The sequence below is a fragment of the Microtus ochrogaster genome, chromosome 19 (assembly GCF_000317375.1).
Source record: "Microtus ochrogaster isolate Prairie Vole_2 chromosome 19, MicOch1.0, whole genome shotgun sequence".
In the NCBI taxonomy this organism is placed as follows: Eukaryota; Metazoa; Chordata; class Mammalia; order Rodentia; family Cricetidae; genus Microtus; species Microtus ochrogaster.
This window is the reverse complement of record NC_022021.1, coordinates 32151875-32159866: the sequence shown is the minus strand read 5'-3', so window position 1 is coordinate 32159866 and position 7992 is coordinate 32151875. Positions and strand designations below refer to the sequence as shown.

General features: G+C 46.7%; 1 protein-coding gene across 1 annotated transcript in view; it reads left to right on the top strand.

Moving 5' to 3' along the window:
* The window catches only part of Pdzd2 (PDZ domain containing 2), a 346988-nt gene that overhangs the window by 250228 nt on the left and 88768 nt on the right, over positions 1-7992 (top strand). The window lies entirely within an intron of this gene.

The window sequence follows — 7992 nt, the reverse complement described above, 5'->3', positions numbered from 1 at the left end:
TGGGGGCTAGAGGACAATGAAAGGTAGCAGTCCTCAGGTGCCCTCCACCTTGTGACTTTCAGCAGCCTGAATCTCACCAGACAGGTTAAGCTGAGTGGACAACAAGCTCTGGAATCCACCTAACTCCCATTCTCCAACATGCTACCATGTCCAGATTCTTATATGGATTTTGGGCATTGAAATTGTGTCCTCATGCTTGCAAGGCAAGCATTTACTGTTATTATATTATATATTATTTATACTATATAATATAGTATATATTATAACAAGCAGTTATCTCCTTGGTCCTAGAATCTGAAGTTTAACATAAATATTGTTGAAATCACTTTTCAACTTTAAAAAAAAATAGACCTAAGATAGCCTTGTACTTAGAAGGCAACAAACTCATCGAGGTAAACGATCAGAGCCTTACCAACAACAGAAGAAGTTCAAGTCATCTTATCCCACTTAAGGAGCCGGTGAAGTGATCCTAAGTGGAAAATTGAAGCCTTGTGTGCTAACATTCGAGCCCTCTGAGGCCCAGATAAAGCATTGCGCTGCCTGGTTATCCATCACGACTGTCACAGAGAAATTGCTACTTCAAGGCCAAAGATTCCTGGTGGCAGATGATAATGCGGGCGTCCCAGGCTCAGCGTGACACAGGAAGGGGCGGCCGGCACGGGGAAGCATCTGCATTTATTTTTAACAGTTCAAAGCCGGCGCTATTTTTATGAGATCATGTTATTACACTGGTAAATTCCAGCGGCACACAGAAGCGTCTTACCGAAATCTCACCTGAGTGCGTTCTCTGTCACGGTTGAGATCAGTCCTTACGGAAGCAAGAAGGGGACTAGGGTGGGTGAACGTCCATCCCAGGTTGTCTCCACCGGCGTCCTTTCTTAGGAGTTACGTTTCTGTAGGGCGGACATGCCTGGGACATGAATCCTCTTGGCAGAGGGTGTTATGGAAGCGATAGCTTCCTGAGTGGGCGCTGGCTGGCTGCTCTGACTCGGAAAACACCTGGAGGGGTGAAAGGCAGAAGTGGAGAAGAAGTGTGGAAGTGTCTGGTTCAGGTGCTGAGGAAACGAGCCCTGGGAGCGAATGGATCCACATGGCTGTTTGGTGCAGTTCCTTCTATAGTTTTGTTATGATTCTCTGTGAGATTAGACCTTGGCAGGTGCGTCCAAACCACCAAACATGCAATGCCCACAGCTTAAGTCAGGAATTTTATTGGGGGAAGGGAAAGAAGTGAGGGAAGGGAGAGAGAGGAAGAGAGAGAAAGAGAAGGGGAGAAGAGAGACAGAAAAATGCAGAGAAAGAGAGGAACAGAAGAAACAGAGAGAAGTAGGCAGAGTTCCTCCTTTTAAAGGGACAGGGTACTACCTGCCCTGCGTGTGGGGTGACTGGCAGGTCCCCCAGGGGGCGGGGCCAGGCGTGCCTGGATGCTAAGGCAGGGTTCAGAACAAATGACCCCTCTCTCATCCACAGAAAGCTTTAGACAGAGGCAGCGTTCCCTGTGGCTGGACGAAGGAACGGATGAGAAAAACCCATCAGTTTTCTGGGGTTCCCCCAGGAGGTTCTGCTCATTTTCTGGGGTTCCCCCAGGAGGTCTAAAGATTAAACAAGAGTATAAACTATGCCACCCCAGCACGAAGAGCACTAGTATTCTGGATGCTCTCACTTAATGGTCTTTTCCCCCATGGGGATTAGACTGTGTCTCCACAGAGTGTCAAAGATGAAAAGTTCCAGGTGGATCGTGTTGGCTTCCTGGATCGTTTCAAGGGTCTGGGTGCCAAAGAAGGTTGAATCTCACAGTCTTTAAAGAAAAAAAAAATGGTTTTAATGTCCTGGATAGGATGGGAATAATTGGGGATGATTTGTAAAGAAGAAGAAAAATGAAAAAGAAAAACACCAAACTTATAGGAAAGCTCCCATCCCCCAGTCACTTTAATTGAAAGAGAGATAGACATTAAATTGAATTTCTCGATTAGACCGAGATGTGCCACAGTCCCTCTTGCCTGCTTTTGGAGCTCAAGGTAAAATGACCGAGAAGGTGTAAAGATTTTTAAAAAAAAAAAAAATCTTTTCCAATTGCAAATTCTAATCTATTACTATTAGGAACATTTTTTAAAAAATTACATTTTGCACATTTTTATTTGCGGTGGGAGCTGTGCCTGCCACTCTGCGCAGTCAAGGACAGAGGACAGTTTGAAGGAGATAGTTCTTTCCTCCCACCCTGTCATGGTCCAGGGCCTGAACTCAGGTTGTCAGTGCCTTTACCCACCGCGCCATCATCCCTTCAGCCGTGTGGGACAATTGTTCAAAGCCACATCTTTTTAGAAGGAAAGAGCTGTCATCTGCAATTGGGGGTTTTTCTAAGGATTCATAATGCACAGACTGACTCCGGTCAGACTGTGGATGTTGGAAAGTGAGAATGGGCTTCAGGGATTGTGCTACCACCCACCAACCCAGAAGTTTCTTTGCTGGAGCATTTGCTGATGAGTTTTTCACTCAAAGCTCCCCAACTCCACATCAGCAACCCTTGGCATAGCCCTTTGTGAAGACTGACTGGGTTCTTGGGCTGCAGCGAGTGGGTTTTTTATTTTTCCTCCAGCACAGTTGAGACCAAGGTCACGCCAAAATGGAATTTCCAGAAAATAGCTACTTACCTCTTAAGTCTTTGGGGAGGGGAATTCCATTCCGTCTGAATAATAGGAGCGTTGACATGTCAGTGTAATTTCGTTTCTGCTTTACTAATGATTTAATACATCCATGGAGACTTCATAAGTTACAGGAAAGGCCTACAATGCCCGGTCAGACCATTTTGTTTGGCAGGTTCTTCTTTTTTATAGACTTATTTATTCTAAGAAAATATTACATTAAAATAAATCCCAAGTCATTGCTTTCCCACTCTGCACTCTCTTAGCAGAGCAATAGGAAATTCATTTCCTTTTAACGATTTTGTTTTGATTTTGGAATCAGGACTTGTTATCCACTTCTGGGTGGCCTGGTACTACTTAGCTCAGGCTGGCCATGAACTCCTAACACCTGCCTCAGCATCTCCAGTGCTGAGGTGACAACAGGTACCCACCAGGCCCGGCTGCAAATACTTGCCACAGTTCAAATGTAGACACTTGAAGTTGTCAGAGGACAACTTCTCAGGAGTCAGTTCTCTCCTGCCACCGTGGGTCCTGAAGCTCAAACTGAGGTCGTCAGGCTTGGCAACAGGCAGCCATCTCGGCAGCTCTGAAAGTTCCATTCTTCAAGCCTCCCACACAGGCAGTGGGTGCTCTGCTCTCTGTGCAGGTTCCAAGTTGCCTTTTTCTTCCTCCTTCAAGGTCCTGCAAGAGACCTCTGTGGCCTTCTGGCAACCTGCTCATTATCAGGCCTCTTCACCCTGGGTTCCTGCATTGTCCCACCCCCTGCCCATTGGCACATGACAATTCAACATATCCTAGTGACCATTTAGCTTGTGGTATCCCCATGTTCCTATTTAGTTCTGAAGGACGGAGACTTGTATGTCTTCCTGTCACCAGTTCTAGCTCAGGGCCGTGTACACAAAGCGCTTTGTATATCCTGATGTAAGCGGAGGTTGCTCATTCATTCCTGGCCACCCAGACCCGAATAATCACATAGAAATTATATTAATTCCAACACTATTTGGCCGATGTCTCGGGCGTATTTCTAGCTAGCTCTTACATCTTAAATTAACCCATTTCTATTATTTTATATTTTACCATGAAGGTCATGGTTTGTTACCTCTTGCTTCTTGGGCCACTACATGGCATCTCCTTGACTCTGACTACTCTCTATATATAACTCTGTTTGGATTTCCTGACTGGCTTTGCTCTCCTAAGTAATTGGCTAAAACCAGTGGTAATAAAACATATTCATAGCATACAGAGGGGAATCCCACATCATCCTTATTAAAGAAGATGCCCAGAGACACCAAGATTAGATAGAACCATGGTTTCTAGCCCCAGTTCCACATCTCTGTGACCTCCAAAGCTTCCTTGGCTTTTCTCTGGGCTGTTTTCTTGCCTCTACACTGAGCACTGTGGTCTGATGACTAAGGGACTTTAAGCCCCTGACACTGTGATCACACATTTTTTTATTTCTTACTGATCATCCTAAATAAGAAGGGATAAACAAATGGTCTCAGAATAGGTTTGCAGTGCAGGCCAAGATATTAACTGCAGTGAAATTCTGTTTGGATGATGTGTCTTCTCACATTTGGGGCAAAGATGCTGTTGTAAAAGGCTATTTTGGCTTCCAGTAGAAATGAGGCCATTTAAATACTGCATGGCAGCTCTCTAATGTGCCGCCCTGTTTTAGTAAATAAATCCCCATGCTGGCTTCAGCGAAAACGCTGCATGTGTGAACTCACACAGTAGTCGTGGGTCACAGGAGAGGCTAGCACTCTGACATTAGGACAGAAGTCCACAGCAGCCTGTTTTTCATTGTTTGGCTTTTTTTCTCCATGAACTCAGAGCATCATTGCCCTTTAAGTCATTGTAATAGAAAACTAACAGCCAAGCCCTCTGTCTAGACAGGGCCTGTCTTTGAATTCAGTTGTCTCTACAGCTAGATCTGTGTCCACGTTCTGATTATTGGCAAACACACGGGTCTCCCTTCTGGAAGAACTTCCTAATGTCTATCTCGGTGGTGCCCAAAGAACCGTAGGATTGTGGATAAGCACTCTAGACGGGTTAATTCCTCTACACTTATGGAATATTGTTCTGTTCTAGTTGCTAACAATTCCATTTGGTAAGTGAACTAGACCAGATTCCCTTCTCAGTGGCATTTACAGCATAGAAGGGGCTATAAGCAATAAAGAAGCTTATCGAATACCGGATAATGACAAGTGCCATTAGTCAACTAAACCAAGGGGAAGAGGGAGATGGCAGGGCCTGTCACCCACTGGGATAGTTGATATCAGGTGTCACAAAGACAAGCTCCCCCTGAAGAGGTGGTAATGTGAGCTGAGCTGTGTCCTGGAAGAACAGCCTACAAGAAGGTCTCAGGAGAATCAGCAGAAGCAGCTGCCAACAGCAGGGGCAATAGGGTATTCCAGGAATGAGAAAGGGCCCTAGGAGAGGACCCAGGTTAGACCGGCTAGCTTATAAAGGTGTTCTGCGCAATCCAGAGGATGATCTTTGACGACCATAGTCCTTTTCACTGAGCAAGCTGTTAAGCGTATAGCCAGCCCGAGTCAAAAGAGCACATAGCAAATTAGATAGAGAGCTAACAAAACATCGTTAAACTGCGAACTCGGAACATCCAGCAGAAATCAGATGGGGAAGCCCCTTTAAGGCACCCAGCTGGAGTTCCCAATAAAGAGAATGCCAAGAAGATTAGTGGCCCCTCCAGTGAGGCTTCCAAGAAAAAGAACAAATGGCAACATATAGAGATAACGCCATCAAATCTGGAGCTCACAGTGTCCAGCAGAAACTGACTGGGGACATTGAGACCCTCAGCTGGGGTCTTGACTGAACTTTCTCTTCATGGCTGAGCTTCTAATGGCTGGCCTTCCAGCTTCCCCTCCCTACCGTAGGCAATTGTACCCTGTGGGTAGACAATGTTTTCTTTCAAAGTGGTTCATGTTCCAGGACATAGTTTTTACCCTTGTGCTGTTCTGCCTTTCCGATTATGGCGTTAGGATAGTCATCTCATCCCCAGACAAGGTGCCACAGAAGACACTCTGAGACAAACTTGGTTCTGAAATGGGGGGTACAAGCCCCCTTCAAGAACAAGCTCCTCAATAGGCTCAAACAACCCATGACAGTTTACCAATGTAAAGTGTCCTGCAGAGGGTGGGTGCCCAACACAGTGTTGTTCCCACAACATGGACTTGTTCCCAGGCTGTGGCTAGGCTAAGCCCTGGAGAGAGGGGTATGAGCAGGGAGTGTCATGACCTGGATTCCTGCAGAACAGATTAGTAAGGAAGAGACCTGAGGCAGGCTTGTCGTTCCAGCCAGAAACGCTGGTGGCTTTGGGAAGAGGTGGGGAATGTGAGAAGGTAGGTATGGAAGTAGGGCCCTACAGATCTCTCTAGTGGTTCAGATGTGGGAAATAATGACGATCACACGTGGAGTTGGCGCTGACATGTCCTCTGCATCTCAAGCCGGTGGATGGCCCTTTCCTCCTGAGCCGGGAAATCTAGGCATAGGAGGGAGGAGTCTGGCTTTGACCCTGCTGAGGTCTGAATTAGATACCAGAGTGCAGCTGTAAGCAGGCAGTTAGAAACAGTATAATTTTTGTTTAAGGGAGCCTGTCCTGGAACTAGCTCTTGTAGACCAGGATGACCTCGAACTCACAGAGATCTACCTATCCTCTGCCTCCTGAGTGCTGGGATTAAAGGCGTGCGCCACCACCGCCTGGCAAAGAAGCCTGGTTTTATCTAGATTAGTTGAAGTGGTTTATAACTTGTGAAGTGTGTGTGTGTGTGTGTGTGTAGGCACTTGTGCCCCAGTATGCATGTGGAGGTCACATGACCATTGCCTCCTCTTTGCTTTGAGGCGGGGTCTCTCTTGTCTCTGCACTGACTACTCCGGGTTGACTGGCACATGGGTCTCCAGCTGAGTCTCCTACTTCTGCCTCTCACCTCACCCCAAGAGTCCTGGAATTGCACATGCATGCCTCCATGTCTGTTTTCTTAAACATGGGTTCCAGGGATAAAACACTGGGCTTACGTAGCAAGCCCTTTCACCTGCTGGGCCACCCCTTACCCTCTGATATGTTTTCATCTAGCTGTGTGCGTTGGGTTCAGGAGCTCATGAGTGTTCTTCATGAAACTGTCAGAGAACATGTTTAGGCCCCTATTCAATCTCTGTGGACACAGATTCATATGCTGGTTTTTTTAAATCATGGGTCCTACCTTTTAAAGCATTTTAAAATGAGAAACAAGTCTAGTATCATCCATTCTGTGAACCATACCTACGTAATTCTCCTAACGCAAGAACCATACCTACGTAATTCTCCTAACGCAAGAACCATACCTACGTAATTCTCCTAACTCAAGGACAAGATAGTAAAAAGATGATGTGAACTAATAATGGGTAGATACATTTTTACTACTCTGGGCTAAAACCAAATGAGTTTTCTTTTGAGTTCATTACTCCAGTAAATAGACCCCATTGCTCTTTGAAAGGAGAGCCACAGATTTCCTTGGCTGGGGGAGAAGGAACGGTGTCTTATCTGCTAGAACCTGGGGGTGGGGAGTGGGGGAAGGAAAACCACTGTTTACTGAGCCCAGGGAGGCCGCCAAGAGGGCTGTTTGGATGTTGGCCTGGGAGACAGAGACCAGCATAGTAGCTGACCGGCACCTCTTGAATCAGTTCTTCCTGGCGATGTGTGCTAGGACATCGGGCCTCCTGTGTTGGAGCTATTGCAAGCTGCTACCTTGGCAGTCGCTCTGGTTCCCAAGGATGACTTTTGGAAACAGTGGGGCTGTGAGAGAGGTGAAGGCCAAAGAGGGTGTTTCTGAATGGAGAAGAGGAAGGTGTTCCAGAGGTCAGAGGCAGCAAACCAAAACTGTGACATTCAGAGCAAGGTGATTGGATGGGATGGGGCCCGTGGACAAGTTCATGAACTACTGCGGTAAGCCAGTGACTTCTGAAGTTGCATTTGGCCAGACAGGCTGCATTTGCCTGTGGTCAGTGGATGGAGGAGACAGTTGGCATCGCTGCGTGCTGCTGGAATGGCGGCGCCCCGTACAGAAGTGTAGGGCCCACCAGGTCTCTGCCTGGTAATAATTTCCCCAGACGTTCCAACTGTTGCACATCAGTGGGTGTTCAACATCTGGGTCTTTTACTATTCATGCAGTCTCTTTTCAGTTTCTGACAGTGTGTATTTCAGTTTTTCTAAATGCTTCACATTCTTTCTGTTTTGTAAGGAGCTCTCGTGGGCAGGTTGCCTGCTTCCAGGGGCGTGAGAGCTCTGTTTGTACAGGATCCTAGTGGTTCCACCGAACCCCTTCTTGATGGATTACGAAGGCATATGCTGGGGAATGTG